Source organism: Pseudophryne corroboree, chromosome 8 (assembly GCF_028390025.1).
Source record: "Pseudophryne corroboree isolate aPseCor3 chromosome 8, aPseCor3.hap2, whole genome shotgun sequence".
Taxonomy (NCBI): domain Eukaryota; kingdom Metazoa; phylum Chordata; class Amphibia; order Anura; family Myobatrachidae; genus Pseudophryne; species Pseudophryne corroboree.
Genome location: NC_086451.1, coordinates 13,181,749 through 13,200,619, shown reverse-complemented (window position 1 = coordinate 13,200,619; position 18,871 = coordinate 13,181,749). Strand labels below are relative to the sequence as shown.

The 18,871-nt window shown below is 48.6% G+C and overlaps 1 protein-coding gene across 3 annotated transcripts in view; it reads right to left on the bottom strand.

Moving 5' to 3' along the window:
* RXRA (retinoid X receptor alpha) overlaps window positions 1-18,871 on the bottom strand; it is a 257,227-nt gene that overhangs the window by 227,146 nt on the left and 11,210 nt on the right. The window lies entirely within an intron of this gene.

The window sequence follows — 18,871 nt, the reverse complement described above, 5'->3', positions numbered from 1 at the left end:
ATATAGCTCAGGCCCCTGCGTCAGATGGGTAACGGTGTAATTAGTGTGACGTGGCGCTAGGTGGGATTGGGATGGAGACGCTGAGGATAGGAGGAATGTGTATATAGCTCAGGCCCCTGCGTCAGATGGGTAACAGTGTAATTAGTGTGACGCGGTGTTAGGTGGGATTGGGATGGAGACGCTGAGGATAGGAGGAATGTGTATATAGCTCAGGCCCCTGCGTCAGATGGGTAACGGTGTAATTAGTGTGACGTGGTGTTAGGTGGGATTGGGATGGAGACACTGAGGATAGGAGGAATGTGTATATAGCTCAGGCCCCTGCGTCAGATGGGTAATGGTGTAATTAGTGTGATGTGGTGTTAGGTGGGATTGGGATGGAGACACTGAGGATAGGAGGGATGTGTATATAGCTCAGGCCCCTGTGTCAGATGGGTAACGGTGTAATTAATGTGACGCGGTGTTAGGTGGGATTGGGATGGAGACGCTGAGGATAGGAGGAATGTGTATATAGCTCAGGCCCCTGCGTCAGATGGTAACGGTGTAATTAGTGTGACGCAGTGTTAGGTGGGATTGGGATGGAGACGCTGAGGATAGGAGGAATGTGTATATAGCTCAGGACCCTGCGTCAGATGGGTAACGGTGTAATTAGTGTGATGTGGTGTTAGGTGGGATTGGGATGGAGACGCTGAGGATAGGAGGAATGTGTATATAGCTCAGGCGCCTGCGTCAGATGGGTAACGGTGTAATTAGTGTGACGCGGTGTTAGGTGGGATTGGGATGGAGACACTGAGGATAGGAGGAATGTGTATATAGCTCAGGTCCCTGCGTCAGATGGGTAACAGTGTAATTAGTGTGACGCGGTGTTAGGTGGGATTGGGATGGAGACGCTGAGGATAGGAGGAATATGTATATAGCTCAGGCCCCTGCGTCAGATGGGACCCATCTGACGCAGGCGCCTGAGCTATATACACATTCCTCCTATCCTCAGCGTCTCCATCCCAATCCCACCTAACGCTGCGTCACACTAATTACACCGTTACACATCTGACGCAGGCGCCTGAGCTATATACACATTCCTCCTATCCTCAGTGTCTCCATCCCAATCCCACCTAACACTGCATCACACTAATTACACCGTTACCCATCTGACGCAGGCGCCTGAGCTATATACACATTCCTCCTATCCTCAGTGTCTCCATCCCAATCCCACCTAACACCGCGTCACACTAATTACACCGTTACCCATCTGACGCAGGCGCCTGAGCTATATACACATTCCTCCTATCCTCAGTGTCTCCATCCCAATCCCACCTAACACCGCATCACACTAATTACACCGTTACCCATCTGACGCAGGCGCCTGAGCTATATACACATTCCTCTTATCCTCAGCGTCTCCATCCCAATCCCACCTAACACTGCGTCACACTAATTACACCGTTACCCATCTGACGCAGGGGCCTGATCTATATACACATTCCTCTTATCCTCAGCGTCTCCATCCCAATCCCACCTAACACCGCGTCACACTAATTACACTGTTACCCAGGGTAACAGTGTAATTAGTGTGACGCGGTGTTAGGTGGGATTGGGATGGAGACGCTGAGGATAAGAGGAATGTGTATATAGATCAGGCCCCTGCGTCAGATGGGTAACGGTGTAATTAGTGTGACGCAGTGTTAGGTGGGATTGGGATGGAGACGCTGAGGATAAGAGGAATGTGTATATAGCTCAGGCGCCTGCGTCAGATGGGTAACGGTGTAATTAGTGTGATGCGGTGTTAGGTGGGATTGGGATGGAGACACTGAGGATAGGAGGAATGTGTATATAGCTCAGGCGCCTGCGTCAGATGGGTAACGGTGTAATTAGTGTGACGCGGTGTTAGGTGGGATTGGGATGGAGACACTGAGGATAGGAGGAATGTGTATATAGCTCAGGCGCCTGCGTCAGATGGGTAACGGTGTAATTAGTGTGATGCAGTGTTAGGTGGGATTGGGATGGAGACACTGAGGATAGGAGGAATGTGTATATAGCTCAGGCGCCTGCGTCAGATGTGTAACGGTGTAATTAGTGTGACGCAGCGTTAGGTGGGATTGGGATGGAGACGCTGAGGATAGGAGGAATGTGTATATAGCTCAGGCGCCTGCGTCAGATGTGTAACGGTGTAATTAGTGTGATGCAGTGTTAGGTGGGATTGGGATGGAGACGCTGAGGATAGGAGGAATGTGTATATAGCTCAGGCCCCTGCGTCAGATGGGTAACGGTGTAATTAGTGTGACGCGGTGTTAGGTGGGATTGGGATGGAGACACTGAGGATAGGAGGAATGTGTATATAGCTCAGGCCCCTGCGTCAGATGGGTAATGGTGTAATTAGTGTGACGCGGTGTTAGGTGGGATTAGGATGGAGACACTGAGGATAGGAGGAATGTGTATATAGCTCAGGCCCCTGCGTCAGATGGGTAACGGTGTAATTAGTGTGACGCGGTGTTAGATGGGATTGGGATGGAGACACTGAGGATAGGAGGAATGTGTATATAGCTCAGGTCCCTGCGTCAGATGGGTAACGGTGTAATTAGTGTGACGCAGTGTTAGGTGGGATTGGGATGGAGACGCTGAGGATAGGAGGAATGTGTATATAGCTCAGGCCCCTGCGTCAGATGGGTAACGGTGTAATTAGTGTGACGCGGTGTTAGGTGGGATTGGTATGGAGACACTGAGGATAGGAGGAATGTGTATATAGCTCAGGCCCCTGCGTCAGATGGGTAATGGTGTAATTAGTGTGACGCGGTGTTAGGTGGGATTGGGATGGAGACGCTGAGGATAGGAGAAACGTGTATATAGCTCAGGCCCCTGCGTCAGATGGGTAACGGTGTAATTAGTGTGACGCGGTGTTAGGTGGGATTGGGATGGAGACGCTGAGGATAGGAGGAATGTGTATATAGCTCAGGCCCCTGCGTCAGATGGGTAACGGTGTAATTAGTGTGATGCGGTGTTAGGTGGGATTGGGATGGAGACACTGAGGATAGGAGGAATGTGTATATAGCTCAGGCCCCTACGTCAGATGGGTAACGGTGTAATTAGTGTGACGCGGTGTTAGGTGGGATTGGGATGGAGACACTTAGGATAGGAGGAATGTGTATATAGATCAGGCCCCTGCGTTAGATGGGTAACGGTGTAATTAGTGTGACGCGGTGTTAGGTGGGATTGGGATGGAGACACTGAGGATAGGAGGAATGTGTATATAGCTCAGACCCCTGCGTCAGATGGGTAACGGTGTAATTAGTGTGACGCGGTGTTAGGTGGGATTGGGATGGAGACACTGAGGATAGGAGGAATGTGTATATAGATCAGGCCCCTGCGTCAGATGGGTAACGGTGTAATTAGTGTGACGCGGTGTTAGGTGGGATTGGGATGATGACGCTGAGGATAGGAGGAATGTGTATATAGATCGGGCCCCTGCGTCAGATGGGTAACGGTGTAATTAGTGTGACGCGGTGTTAGGTGGGATTGGGATGGAGACACTGAGGATAGGAGGAATGTGTATATAGCTCAGGCCCCTGCGTCAGATGTGTAACGGTGTAATTAGTGTGACGCGGTGTTAGGTGGGATTGGGATGGAGACGCTGAGGATAGTAGGAATGTGTATATAGCTCAGACCCCTGCGTCAGATGTGTAACGGTGTAATTAGTGTGACGCGGTGTTAGGTGGGATTGGGATGGAGACGCTGAGGATAGGCGGAATGTGTATATAGCTCAGGCCCCTGCGTCAGATGGGTAACGGTGTAATTAGTGTGACGCGGTGTTAGGTGGGATTGGGATGGAGACACTGAGGATAGGAGGAATGTGTATATAGCTCAGGCCCCTGCGCCAGATGGGTAACGGTGTAATTAGTGTGACGCGGTGTTAGGTGGGATTGGGATGGAGACACTGAGGATAGGAGGAAGGTGTATATAGCTCAGGCCCCTGCGTCAGATGGGTAACGGTGTAATTAGTGTGACGCGGTGTTAGGTGGGATTGGGATGGAGACACTGAGGATAGGAGGAAGGTGTATATAGCTCAGGCCCCTGCGTCAGATGGGTAACGGTGTAATTAGTGTGACGCGGTGTTAGGTGGGATTGGGATGGAGACGCTGAGGATAGGAGGAATGTGTATATAGGCCCTCATTCCGAGTTGATCGGTCGCAAGGCGAATTTAGCAGAGTTACACACGCTAAGCCGCCGCCTACTGGGAGTGAATCTTAGCTTCTTAAAATTGCGACCGATGTATTCGCAATAATGCGATTACTAACTACTTAGCAGTTTCAGAGTAGCTCCAGACTTACTCTGCCTGTGCGATCATTTCAGTGCTTGTCGTTCCTGGTTGACGTCACAAACACACCCAGCGTTCGCCCAGGCACTCCCACCGTTTCTCCGGCCACTCCTGCGTTTTTTCCGGAAACGGTAGCGTTTTCAGCCACACGCCCCTGAAACGCCGTGTTTCCGCCCAGTAACACCCATTTCCTGTCAATCACATTACGTTCGCCGGAGCGAAGAAAAAGCCGTGAGTAAAAATACTTTCTTCATAGTAAAGTTACTTGGCGCAGTCGCAGTGCGAACATTGCGCATGCGTACTAAGCGGATTTTCACTGCGATGCGATGAAAAATACCGAGCGAACAACTCGGAATGAGGGCCATAGCTCAGGCCCATGCGTCAGATGGGTAACGGTGTAATTAGTGTGACACGGTGTTAGATGGGATTGGGATGGAGACACTGAGGATAGGAGGAATGTGTATATAGCTCAGGCCCCTGCGTCAGATAGGTAACGGTGTAATTAGTGTGACGCGGTGTTAGGTAGGATTGGGATGGAGACGCTGAGGATAGGAGGAATGTGTATATAGATCAGGCCCCTGCGTCAGATGGGTAACGGTGTAATTAGTGTGACGCGGTGTTAGGTGGGATTGGGATGATGACGCTGAGGATAGGAGGAATGTGTATATAGCTCAGGCGCCTGCGTCAGATGGGTAACGGTGTAATTAGTGTGACGCGGTGTTAGGTGGGATTGGGATGGAGACGCTGAGGATAGGAGGAATGTGTATATAGCTCAGGCCCCTGCGTCAGATGGGTAACGGTGTAATTAGTGTGACGCGGTGTTAGGTGGGATTGGGATGGAGACACTGAGGATAGGAGGAATGTGTATATAGCTCAGGCCCCTGCGTCAGATGGGTAACGGTGTAATTAATGTGACACGGTGTTAGGTGGGATTGGGATGGAGACACTGAGGATAGGAGGAATGTGTATATAGCTCAGGCCCCTGCGTCAGATGGGTAACGGTGTAATTAGTGTGACGCGGCGTCAGATGGGTAACGGTGTAATTAGTGTGACGCAGCATCAGATGGGTAACGGTGTAATTAGTGTGACGCGGTGAGACTTATGGGGTAAGGACCCTACCAATATTTTATGGCGGCCGGTAATTTCAAATTACTTGCTAAGTAGAAAGATTCCCACAGATCATTAGAACACACCACACAGTGGGGCAGATGTACTAAGCCCCGGATAGTGATAATGTGGAGAGAGATAAAGTACCAACCAACCAGCTCCTGTCATTTTTCAAACACAGACGTGTAATACAATGTTAAGCACTATGGCAATAGATGCGAGATGGAATTACTCCTTCCCATCACAGCAGAGAGGCAGGTATTCCTCCCCCCTCCAACACAGAAAACACAAGTGAGGCTAATAAAGATTTTATTTTTCTGGAAAAAGCTAGTGAAATATTTCTTAAATTAGTGCGATTAATCACCAAAATCTTTACTCTGTGTTCTTTAAAGAGGACATAACTCAACTAATATACAGAAGCTTCCATTATTTTACAAACCACTACATTAAGAATATACATTTATAATTATTACAAAAGGTAAATATAGTTACAAAACTGTATCATTCTGAGGTTGTGTATACACACAGCGGACTGGTTGCAGCTGAGGCGGTGCACTTTACGCTTTGTATAAATCGCTCAGTGTGCATGCAGCTGACGATGGCCGTGCATGCAGCTCAATTTGGACTCATCGTCCAAAGCTGAATGTACGAGCCGGCCGCGGCATGACGCCACTCTGCAATATCGTGTATGCCCGCCGTCCAGCAACCTGGAGAACACTGCCTATTGTGTACCCACCTTCAGGCTGGCAATCAAACTGCTTTACTGTATCATAACGTTATTCAGCAAAGAGATGTGCAAAACCGAAGGCTGCTGGAAGCAATAGGTCCCCTTTTTAGGGTACGTTATTAGGATCTGTAGTCCCCGTTATCCCATAGGGAGATTAATCTTATTAATTATCTTAAGGTGGGTACACGCTATATATCTGCAGATCAAGTGATCTGCAGATATATCTATGGACGGATCGGGCAGTGTGCTGTGCATACACACTGCCCGATCCGTCGGGGACTGACGTCATGAACTGGGCGGGCGCGTACACACGCCCGCCCAGTTCAGCTGTCACTCATCGCCGGCCGCCGCAGCATGTGTACGGGCGGTCGGCCGACCGCCCCGTACACACACAGCGACGCACCAATATATCGGTAGATATATTGGCCGTCGGCTGTGCTGCGGGGCCGACGCGATACGTCTGTGAACGACGGAGTTCACAGACGTATCGGCCGTACACACTGGACGACGGTTCCGCGATATATCGGCCGTTCAGGAGAACGGACGATATATTGACCAGTTTGTACGGGCCTTTAGTCACCGGGGCTCTCTGTAAATGTAGTAGGAAGGACAAGAGTCAGGTGACCTAAAGTCCTGCTGCTTTAACTAAGGGGTCTATTTACTAAGCCTTCGATGGAAATAAAGTGGACGGAGATTAAGTACCAGCCAATCAGCTCCTGTCATTTTTCAAACACAGCCTGTAACATGGCAGTTAGAAGCTGATTGGCTGATACTTTATCTCTCTCCAAGGCTTAGCATATCTGCCTTACAGCCTGTAGCATGTCAGTTAGGAGCTGGCTGGCTACTTTATCTCTCTCCAACTTTGATAAATCTCCACCCAATCAATTCTGCCGGCACATAGAAAAAAAGGACAACTGTGAAAGTGCCTATTTAAAATAAATAAATACATATATATCTCTTACCGGGATCATGATCTGGCAACAAATCCATTGCCAAAATCAACACATTCTGTTCAAACTGCCCTTTACTTCAATGAGAAATCCATTGCAGCGCGTCTCGTTAGGCCGCGGCGATCAATCAAACGCCCTGACAAATCTATTCAACCGCTTCTCAGGCGAGTGGTTCATAAGCAAATCCCAAATTTATGGAGGAATCCCAATGTCCAGCCCCCTGTGACCTTGGACAAGTCACCCTTGATGTAGAAAAACGACATGACCCAGGAGCACGGCGGAATCATTCTATATCCTCTAAGCACAGGATAAAGAGCGCTCATAGAACAACAGACGTTATACAATGTATCTAGCACAAAGTTTAGACTGGCAGCGCACTTCGCAGGACCCAACGCTCTTGCAGCCCGAAAGTCAACGTTCTGACACCCAGGAGCGGCAGGTGTATCAAGACTCCGATCCCAAACCAATATTTCATCAACAGATGCCCCGAATATCTGAGCGACAAGCCTGCCGGAGTCATTGTCTCCAGAACACAGTAATATAGGCATAAAAATGCCCTAGTCTTAAAACTGCCACAATGGTGAGAGATGGCGCCCCTTGACGTCTCCATTGTAAAAGTACACTTCTGAGGGGGTCCTTCCAAGGTCATGTCTGAGGTCGCCGGCTCTGACAAAGGAGCTGCGATCCCTGCCGATCTTTTCCACAAGACTTTATAGTGTCATAAAGAGCAGTGCGGAAAAGCAGAGGTGATCTCCGGATGGTGAAAGGTCAAGACGCCAAGCTGAGCGGAGCTTTGTGCCGTCCTGACACCGTGTGAATTCATGGTCATTACGAAGGGAGGCAGAGAGGGAGAGACTGGAAAACGGGGCGAGAGCCCTACTACAGCTGTTGCGTTTTTTCCCAAACTTTTCAATTTTCATCGGCTCTTTATATTCTCCAATAGGACAGATATAAGTTATGTTTTAATTGCCGCTCGTCTTACAACTGCTGCTGCGGCTCCCCCTCCCCCCAACAAAAAAAATAAAAATTTCTCCATGGAGCTTACAATCTATTTTCCGCAACACAACAGAACACACAACTTAGCCCAGTAATTCAGAAGCCAATTCATATAACCATTCCGATTATTTTTTTGGCTTTGAAAATAAGAATTTACTTACCGATAATTCTATTTCTCGTAGTCCGTAGTGGATGCTGGGAACTCCGTAAGGACCATGGGGAATAGCGGCTCCGCAGGAGACAGGGCACATCTAAAGAAAGCTTTAGGATCACCTGGTGTGCACTGGCTCCTCCCCCTATGACCCTCCTCCAAGCCTCAGTTAGGATACTGTGCCCGGACGAGCGTACACAATAAGGAAGGATTTTGAATCCCGGGTAAGACTCATACCAGCCACACCAATCACACTGTACAACTTGTGATCTGAACCCAGTTAACAGCATGATAATAGAGAAGCCTCTATAAAAGATGGCTCACTACAACAATAACCCGAATTTTTTGGTAACAATAATTATGTACCAGTATTGCAGACAATCCGCACTTGGGATGGGCGCCCAGCATCCACTACGGACTACGAGAAATAGAATTATCGGTAAGTAAATTCTTATTTTCTCTGACGTCCTAGTGGATGCTGGGAACTCCGTAAGGACCATGGGGATTATACCAAAGCTCCCAAACGGGCGGGAGAGTGCGGATGACTCTGCAGCACCGAATGAGAGAACTCCAGGTCCTCCTCAGCCAGGGTATCAATTTTGTAGAATTTTACAAACGTATTTGCTCCTGACCAAGTAACTGCTCGGCAAAGTTGTAAAGTCGAGACCCCTCGGGCAGCTGCCCAAGATGAGCCCACCTTCCTTGTGGAGTGGGCATTTTAAGATTTTTGGCTGTGGCAGGCCTGCCACAGAATGTGCAAGCTGAATTGTACTACAAATCCAACGAGCAATCGTCTGCTTAGAAGCAGGAGCACCCAGTTTGTTGGGTGCATACAGGATAAACAGCGAGTCAGATTTTCTGACTCCAGCCGTCCTGGAAACATATATTTTCAGGGCCCTGACCACGTCAAGCAACTTGGAATCCTCCAAGTCCTTAGTAGCCGCAGGTACCACAATAGGTTGCTTCATGTGAAATGCAGAAACCACCTTAGGTAGAAATTGAGGACAAGTCCTCAATTCTGCCCTGTCAGAATGAAATATTAAATAAGGGCTTTTATATGATAAAGCCGCCAATTCTGACACACGCCTGGCTGAAGCCAGGGCTAACAGCATCGTCACCTTCCATGTGAGATATTTTAAGTCCACAGTGGTGAGTGGTTCAAACCAATGTGACTTTAGGAAACTCAACACAACATTGAGATCCCAAGGTGCCACTGGAGGCACAAAAGGAGGCTGTATATGCAGTACCCCTTTTACAAATGTCTGAACTTCAGGCACTGAAGCCAGTTCCTTTTGGAAGAAAATCAACAGGGCCGAAATTTGAACCTTAATGGACCCTAATTTTAGGCCCATAGACAGTCCTGTTTGCAGGAAATGGAGGAAACGACCCAGTTGAAATTCCTCTGTAGGGGCCTTCTTGGCCTCCCACCACGCAACATATTTTCGCCAAATGCGGTGATAATGTTTTGCGGTTACGTCCTTCCTGGCCTTGACCAGGGTAGGGATGACTTCATCTGGAATGCCTTTTTCCTTCAGGATCCGGCGTTCAACCGCCAAGCCGTCAAACGCAGCCGCGGTAAGTCTTGGAACAGACAAGGCCCCTGCTGGAGCAGGTCCTTTCTTATAGGTAGAGGCCACGGTTCGTCCGTGAGCATCTCTTGAAGTTCCGGATACCAAGTCCTTCTTGGCCAATCCGGAACCACGAGTATAGTTCTTACTCCTCTCCTTCTTATGATTCTCAGTACTTTTGGTATGAGAGGCAGAGGAGGGAACACATACACTGACTGGTACACCCACGGTGTTACCAGAGCGTCCACCGCTATTGCCTGAGGGTCCCCTGACCTGGCGCAATATCTGTCTAGTTTTTTGTTTAGACGGGACGCCATTATGTCCACCTTTGGTTTTTCCCAACGGTTTACAATCAGGTGGAAGACTTCTGGGTGAAGTCCCCACTCTCCCGGGTGAAGGTCGTGTCTGCTGAGGAAGTCTGCTTCCCAGTTGTCCACTCCCGGAATGAACACTGCTGACAGTGCTATCACATGATTTTCCGCCCAGCGAAGAATCCTTGCAGCTTCTGCCATTGCCCCCCTGCTTCCCGTGCCGCCCTGTCTGTTTACGTGGGCGACTGACGTGATGTTGTCCGATTGGATCAATACCGCCTGACCCTGAAGCAGGGGTTTCGCTTGACTTAGGGCATTGTAAATGGCCCTTAGTTCCAGAATGTTTATATGAAGAGATGTCTCCAGGCTTGACCATAAGCCCTGGAAATTCCTTCCCTGTGTGACTGCTCCCCAGCCTCGCAGGCTGGCATCCCTGGCCACCAGGACCCAGTCCCGAATGCCGAATCTGCGGCCCTCTAGAAGATGAGCACTCTGCAACCACCACAGGAGGGATACCCTTGTCCCCGGTGACAGGGTTATCCGCTGAAGCATCTGAAGATGCGACCCGGACCATTTGTCCAGTAGGTTCCACTGGAAAGTCTTGCGTGGAATCTGCCGAATGGGATTGCTTCGTAGGAAGCCACCATTTTTACCCAGAACCCTTGTGCATTGATGCACTGAGACTTGGTTCGGTTTTAGGAGGTTCCTGTCGGATAACTCCCTGGCTTTCTCCTCCGGGAGAAACACCTTCTTTCTGGACAGTGTCCAGGATCATCCCTAGGAACAGAAGACAAGTCGTCGGAACCAGCTGCGATTTTGGAATATTGAGAATCCAATCGTGCTGCCGCAACACTACCTGATATAGTGCTACACCGATCTCCAACTGTTCCCTGGATCTTACCCTTATCAGGGAATCGTCCAAGTAACGGATAACTAAAATTCCCTTCCTTCGAAGGAATATCATCATTACGGTCATTACTTCAGTAAAGACCCGGGGTGCCGTGGACCATCCCTACGGCAGCGTCCGAACTGATAGTGACAGTTCTGTACCATAACCTGAAATACCCTTGGTGAGAAGGGTAAATTTTGACATGAAGGTAAGCATCCTTGATGTCCCGAGACATCATGTAGTCCCCTTCTTCCAGGTTTGCAATCACTGCTCTGATTGACTCAATTTTGAATTTGAACCTCTGTATGCAAGTGTTCAAAGATTTTAGATTTTAGATTTTAAAATCGGTCTCACCGAGCCGTCTGGCTTCGGTACCACAATAGTGTGGAATAATACCCCGTTCCCTGTTGCAGGAGGGGTACCTTGATTATCACCTGCTGGGAATACAGCTTGTGAATGGTTTCCAAAACTGCCTCCCTGTCAGCGGGAGACGTCGGTAAAACAGACCTTTGGAAACGGCGAGGGGGATACGTCTCGAATTCCAATTTGTACCCCTGAAATATTACCTGAAGGATCCAGGGGTCTACTTGCGAGTGAGCCCACTGCGCACTGAAATTCATTGAGAACGGGACCCCACCGTGCCTGAACTTGTAAAGCCCTAGCGTCATACTGAGGGCTTGGCAGAGGCGGAAAAGAGTTTCTGTTCCTTGGAACTGGCTGATCTCTGCAGCCATTTTCCTCTCCCTCTGTCACGAGCAGAAAAGAGGAACCCTTTTGTCCGCTTGCCAACCAGGCCTGCGCCTGATAATACGGCGTCTTATTTTGAGAGGCGACCTGGGGTACATCCCCTCTTTTAAGGCAATACTTCCAAATGCCGTTTGGAATCCGCATCACCTGACCACTTTACTGGTATAATTGGACAACGCACTTATACTTGATGCCAGTCGGCAAATATTCCGCTGTGCATCATGCATATATAGAAATGCATCTTTTAATTGCTCTATAGGCAATAATATACTGTCCTTATCTAGGATATCATATTTCCAGTTAGGGAATCCGACCACGCCAACCCAGCACTGCACATCCAGGCTGAGGCGATTGCTGGTCGCAGTATAACACCAGTATGTGTGTAAATACATTTTAGGATACCCTCCTGCTTTCTATCAGCAGGATCCTTAAGGGCGGCCATCTCAAGAGAGGGTAGAGCCCATGTTCTTACAAGCGTGTGAGCGCCTTATCCCCCCTAGGGGGTGTTTCCCAACGCACCCTAACCTCTGGCGGGAAAAGGTATACTGCCAATAACTTTTTAGAAATTATCAATTGTTATCGGGGGGAAACCCACGCATTTTATTTCTCAGATTCAGGAAAACTACAGGAAGTTTTTCCTCACCAACATAATACCCCTTTTTTTTGGTGGTATTCTTATCAGAAAAGTGTAAACTTTTTTCATTGCCTCAATCATGCAATGTGTGGCCCTATTTGGAAATCACGGTTGTCTCTTCACCGTCGACACAGGAGTCAGTATCCGTGTCGGGGTCTGTATCTGAGGTAACGGGCGCTTTAGAGCCCCTATATGAGACGTCTGGACATGCACAAGCTGAGTAGCCGGCTGTCTCATGTCAACCACTGTCTTTTATACAAAGCTGACACGGTCACGCAATTTCCACAGTACATCCACTCAGGTGTCGACCCCCCAGGGGGTGACAACACTATTACAGACACTCTACTCCGTCTCCTCATCATTTTTCTCCTCATACATGTCGACACAAACGTACCGACACACAGCACACACACAGGGAATGCTCTGATAGAGGACAGGACCCCACTAGCCCTTTGGGGAGACAGAGGGAGAGTTTGCCAGCACACACCAGAGCGCTATATATATACAGGGATAACCTTATATAAGTGTTTTTCCCTTTATAGCTGCTGTATTGTTTATACTGCGCCTAATTTGTGCCCCCCTCTCTTTTTTAACCCCTTTCTGTAGTGTAGTGACTGCAGGGGAGAGCCAGGGAGCTTCCCTCCAACTGAGCTGTGAGGGAAAATGGCGCCAGTGTGCTGAGGAGATAGGCTCCGCCCCTTTCTCGGCGTCCTTATCATCCGTTTTCTTGTATGTTTTGGCAGGGGTTAAATGCATCCATATAGCCCAGGAGTTATATGTGATGCATTTATTTTAGCCATAAAAGGTTTTCTAACGATTTATTGCGTCTCAGGGCGCTGCCCCCCCAGCGCCCTGCACCCTCAGTGACCGGAGTGTGAAGTGTGCTGAGAGCAATGGCGCACAGCTGCGGTGCTGTGCGCCTACCTTTATCTGAAGACAGGAAAGTCTTCTGCCGCCGATTTATCCGGACCTCTTCGCTCTTCTGGCTCTGTAAGGGGGCCGGCGGCGCGGCTCCGGTGACCCATCCAGGCTGAACCTGTGATCGTCCCTCTGGAGCTAATGTCCAGTAGCCTAAGAAGCCCAATCCACTCTGCACGCAGGTGAGTTCGCTTCTTCTCCCCTTAGTCCCTCGATGCAGTGAGCCTGTTGCCAGCAGGTCTCACTGAAAATAATAAACCTAAACTAAAACTTTCACAAAGAGCTCAGGAGAGCCCCTAGTGTGCACCCTTCTCGTCGGGCACAGAAAATCTAACTGAGGCTTGGAGGAGGGTCATAGGGGGAGGAGCCAGTGCACACCAGGTGATCCTAAAGCTTTCTTTAGATGTGCCCTGTCTCCTGCGGAGCCGCTATTCCCCATGGTCCTTACGGAGTTCCCAGCATCCACTAGGACGTCAGAGAAATTAAAAATAAATTGTCGGGACGTAATGGCGTCCGACTTCGTCGGAGCCGCTGGATGCCGGACGATCTCGGACCTTTTTTTAAAGGGGGATTCACAAACAAGGCGAGCCCGGACCCTATAACATCTCGCCCCAATGTCTTAAAAGTAGAAAACGATGTAGCGGGTTCAAAATGTTCTGCCAGAATAGTTAAACAGAGAGGTAAGAGATATAAAATAGGAATGATTTTTATAAACAGTCCTGTACCGAAACTTTTTGAAAAATACTTGGGAGTGCGCTCACGTTACACCCCCCCCCCCCCCCTTCCCCCCCCTGACTCCTGTGGCTGAGTATAATTATTAATGTTGCATTTAGGCACAAAAAGTTGCTCTGAAACACAGCAACCAATCAACACTTTGTTTCCGTCTAGCACACGTGAGAAAGTAAACGTTAGCTTCTGATTGGTTGGTACTGATGAAAACTTGTTGGCAAGTGATCCCCGCAGAGACTACGAGGTTACTGGATGGTCAATGCAAGATTACATATGGGGCTATATGTCTCACTCGGTATAAGGTACCACTGTGTTGCAATGTCGTCACTTTGTCTCCCTGGCTATTTCTTTCTCACACCTGTTCTGGGCCCAATCTATGCCAAGTTTTTCGTCCGCTGAGCGAGACAATGACTTTATAACACTGGGTGGCCGTTCCCGGGGAGAATCCTGTTATCCTCCGCTGTGCAAGAGGAAACGAGCGCGACTTTACGCGTTGTGCAGGTCCTGGAAGTGAAAGCAATAAAAGCTGCTGACAGCTCCTGCCACAGCCTGAGCGAGAATCCGGCAATGACACGGTTAAATGGCAAAGTTCCGCATTATATACGTTATCCTACAACGACTATATAATCATATTAAGTAAGGGAGATAATGATGGGCAATTATAGGGGGGGGTGCGGGAGGAAGCGAAACAATTTTCGGTCATGTTAGGTCATTTACAAAGTCACAAATTAATTTACAGATGAGGCGGAGGAGACGCAGCGACCGTTCCCAGCTGAACCACGCACGGGAATGAAAGGCATTCTATTCTCAAAGGTCTTCTTTTACTTCTCCTAGAGAATGGTGTCCTATACAGGGCGATGCCTGTTCTACGTTCTGCAATGTGCACACGCTACTAACAAACTGGGTCAGTACTAAAGGACATCGAGGCCTCTGCGTGCCACCCTGCCAAACTGTTCCATCCCTCACCAGTAAGATTATCCGCTGGAGTTTGAGAGACGTGTACGGGGGGGGATTAAAACTACAGAGGTTTCGGGGGAAATTCAATTGCCGGTGACTTGTTCGCCCGTCCGAATTCCCATAGCACCCGCCGTACTTTAGGGTGGCCGGGTCTCTCTCAGAAGGGTTTGCTAACCCTTAGGGTATAGTGAGCCCTTTTAAGCGAAAGGCGTGCAAATCGGGCCTGGCGAAGGGTGCGAATCGGACTGCCGGCGCTTAAACGCCACACCAATTTACCCCCTTCGCCCACAACTGAATTCCCGCCCCCCCACCCCCAATAATTGGGTGTCAGACGTAAATGGTTGAACATGGCGATTGCCACGACTGGGTGTGAACGAGAACTGGAATTTGAATTATCTTTTATTGCCCAGCCAAATAACATTCACGGAGTGCTGATATATAACTGAATGCGTCCGCCAGGCTCTCTGGCGCCGCTCTGCAGCCGCTGGCCATGTCAGGAGGCGGAGCTTCTGCAACAGAGCAGACACAGAGAGACTGGCAGCAATGCAGAGCTGTTGCTGAGCACAGGGGGCGGGACCAGTGATGTCACAGTAGCTCAACTGAATGCAGTTTCAGCTTTTTGACCACATGGTCCTACAGATGTGGGCGGAGCTTTCACCGCCTGCAACGGTGCGAGGAGTTAATGCTTTACAATGTAACAGAGCTGCAGGGGGATGTCAGGGTAACGCTGAACAGTGCACTTTACATTTATCTTTGCAAATATACACATTAATTTGTAATTTTGAGCACCAGAATTAGACTAATCTTAGATGATTAACATAAATTATTCATTATGATTACTTTTACTACATTGTTTTATACTGTGGTCATATACACAGTAACTGGGATGACTTTTAAGCCAACTCAACTGCTGTTTAATGCGTCTCCTCCTCTCTCCTTTGCATAACCCCATGTACTGGGTTACACCGATCACCGACCGCAGGACTATGGGGCATAATTCACGGATGACCCTTCTGTCGGACATTATTAAATAAACATGGTGGCTCAGGGGATAGAAGCTCGGAGCCAGCAGGGTGCGGGAATTAGCCAACATCAGACCAACAAACGTCTACAAGCTTTATATTAACTCATTAAACTTTCGGTCCTTTCCCTATTAAGAGAACGTCACCATCATCGCCAGAGAACGTCACCATAGTCGCACACCCCCGTTTCACGGATTGGCGAGACGGGAAAAACACTGGATAAACCAAATGCGTAATTATTAGAGTAAAGCCCAAAATTTTCTCTTTAATGCGACAAGCCAGCACCCAGTGCAAAACACACAAACAAGCAAAGGACACAACTCGCCCTCCACACAATAACACCGCCGCCACCGGACTCCGGCTTTCATACCGCGCTTTGTTTATTTTCTTCCGCTCTTGTTTAATAGAGAATTCGTCTTCCATTTGTATCCACATGGCAACAGCTGCGCGCTCTTCATGCGGGGAAGGGATGAATGGTCCAATTAGCGGAGACAAGTGTGGCCTAATAGCCTGGGTACTGCGGCGCTATTTTCATTCACAATGATCAGAACGAGCGGCTGCAAACAGGAAGCCAATGTATTTATATATTATCTATATGTGGAACAGCGTATCAATGAAATAGAATAATGCCTCGCCTTTTTGTTGGTATCCATGTGGCAGGTCGACCACTATTGGTCGACATTGACATGGTCGACACATAAAAATGGTTGGCGCATGATAGGTCGACACATGAAAAAGTCGCCGTGGCTTTAAAAAAAACTGTTTTTTTACTTTTTCTTACTTTACCATCCACATGGACTACGATTGGGAATGGTAACCTGTGCCGTGCGCAGCGGTAGCGGAGCGAGGCACCTTGCCCGTAGCATGGCGAGCGAAGTGAGGGGACGCGGTGCCCTAATTGGGGTTCCTGGTCATATTACGGAAAAAATTACACCAAAAACAGGTCAAAAATCCATGTCGACCTTATCACGTATCGATCTGTCCTGTGTCGACCATGCCAGTGTCGACCAATAGTGGTCGGCCTAATGACCGTCGACCATTCATACCAGAACCCTTTTTGCTACAGCCACCCACAATATTATCTTTAAAAGGGCTCCGGAGGGGTTCCGGCTAATATAGCGGCCGCCGCAGTTTCCTGACAATGCTGATTGGGCGGCAGTCGCTTTACTCCGTGATCAGTAGAACAAGATAGCGCACACTATTCATTAATACTGTTAGTTATTTTCTAGGAATGCTTAGTAAAGCATATGGGGCCTTATTTGTGCGGTATCTGGACTCCAGGTCGACACAAAAAAAGTCGACACACCTTAGGTCGCCGCCAATTGCTCGAAACACCTTATGTCGACATGGAGAAAGGGTCGACGTGAAGAAGGTTGACCTAAGTTTTTCCTGTATTTTTTTCATTTTTTGATCTTTTTCATACTTTACGATCCACGTGGACTACGATTGGGAACGGTAACCTGTGCTGAGCGCAGCGGTAGCAGAGCGAGCCATGCGAGGGGACACGGTGCACTAATTGGGTTTCCTGGTCACTGTATGAAGAAAACGACACCAAAAAAACACCATGTCGACCGTGTTCATGGCGACCAAGTGGTGTCGACCTACGGTGTGTGTCGACCTTTTTGGTGTCGACCTGGAGTCCCAGACCCATTTGTGCACACCAATTAAAAATTAGTAGGAGTGTTTGCTTTCATCTCTACATATGCATACATATACAGCAACACACTGCTACCTTCCGTGGCCAAAAGGACCGTGGACCATCCACCCACCTGACCCCCTCCCCACACACACACACACAAACACACACACACACACACACACACACACACACGTAATAACCACTGCTCTGAGATAATATTATTTCTCTGTAGTATGGCACACACAGGCAGGTTTATCAGATTATCAATGGGGGGTATTTATCAATCCTTGAAAGTGGAGAGGTCCCAACCAATCAGCTAGTGTCATTTTTCAAACACAACCTGTAACATGACAGCTAGGAGCGGGTTGGCTGCTACTTTATCTCTCTCTTAAGCTTTGATAAATCCCCCCCCCCCTTCATTGTTACAACAAATATAAGCAGTGCACCTCTCGCTCATTGGGACTGAAAGGCTACTTTTTTTTTTTTTAACTATATAAAGATTTAAATCATTTATTTAAAAAAGGTTTTAAAACACTTGCGTATTTAAAAGGAAATCTTTTTATACTTCTGACCTGTTGCTGCTCATCCGATAATGGTAATTGTGGGTATCGGGGCACCGTGAAAGGAATGGGGACGCTATTGGGCAGCATTAAATGTAGGCTTACCATACTGTCCCTTTAAACCGGGATACTCATGGATTACACAGGTTCTGGGGCTGGCTGACTTCAAGCTGCATGTCACCTGGTTGTAATCAGCCACAGAACCTGTGTAATTCATAACTGTCCCGCTTTAAAGGGATAGTATGGTAAGGCTAGTAAAATGGACGAAGAGGTTTCAGAAATATGCAGCACAGATTAAAGCTACTAGAGAGAGAGAGAGTGTGTGTGTGTGTGTGTGTGTGTGTGTGTGTGTGTGTGTGTGTGTGTGTGTGTGTGTGTGTGTGTCTGCGGCTAGGCACACCTGCGGCTTGTTTGCGTGCGTATATTTGCACCTGCGTACCATAAACTATACATTATCCAATCGCCGGGGTGAATAATCTCAGCCGGGCGCAGCTAGCCACACCCACAATGCGGGCGCCAATGCATACGCGTTGCGGGTAAGCTGAGCCTGGCTACATCTGTATACAGATAGATAGTTACACACATCACCCAGCCCCCCCTCCCGGGTGTGCGTTGAGTACAAGCAAGGAAGAAACGCCTCCCTCTAACGCTCGGAGAAAG